We start from the raw sequence: 911 nt of genomic DNA on the forward strand, positions 1-911 counted from the left end.
TTTTTTTTTTGATAAAATAAATAATATTTTCGTATGGAACTAAAGAGCCGCAGCTTCACATCCAATGAGCCGCATGTGGCTCGCGAGCCACACGTTGCTGACCCTGCCTTAGGTGGATTATTATTAAAAACAGTTTTGGACAAAATCTCTTCATTTAGAAACTTGCTTTAAACAAAATGTTTATATCCGTGAATATTATAGTATATTATGCATCATGGGGACCCCTCGGCAGTATTTTTATATCTGTTCATTTAACGAATGTTTTTTTTGTCTGTGTTTCTTCAAAAAAAGGCTTACAATTAACATGTCCCTCTTCGAAATCAATAGCGAACAGCATGAAAAAACCACCTTCCTTCCTGTCGTCAATTGTTACTTCTAATCAAATGTTTCATTAGTGCAGTCCTGCCCTTGTGCCGGTGTGAAGCAAAAACCCCTCCCGTACCGATGAATTGAATCAGATCTTGATTGCTGCACGCCACAAGGACTTTTTTCCGTTCTTTTACAATCCCCGCGAAGGATAATAATCAGCGAACATAGTGTGTCAGTGAGGCAAATAAAAAATCAGACAAGGAATAATCAATGAAAAAGTACGACTCTGAGTTTCAACTTCATGTTATTTTATTCTGAAACTGGGATATCTTTTTAAACGTGAAATTCCTAACTAATCCAGTCAGAAAATACTACAAACGGCACAGTGAGCGCCATCTGTAGCACGATGCTACATTTTAGGATTACGTATTTTTCAACAAGGTCCACTTGTGTGGATATCTACTTGCTGAAAACGAATCCTGGCGTAGCCAACCTCAACGTGATAGGCACGTTAGCTTAATCGAATAAAATAATTCGAAGTGGTCTGTATTCTGTCGAAACTGCCAGACGCGGATCGCGATTTCGATCTTTTTGGATCTCAT

The sequence above is a fragment of the Agrilus planipennis genome, unplaced genomic scaffold, assembly GCF_000699045.2.
Source record: "Agrilus planipennis isolate EAB-ADULT unplaced genomic scaffold, Apla_2.0 scaffold78, whole genome shotgun sequence".
NCBI lineage: Eukaryota > Metazoa > Arthropoda > Insecta > Coleoptera > Buprestidae > Agrilus > Agrilus planipennis.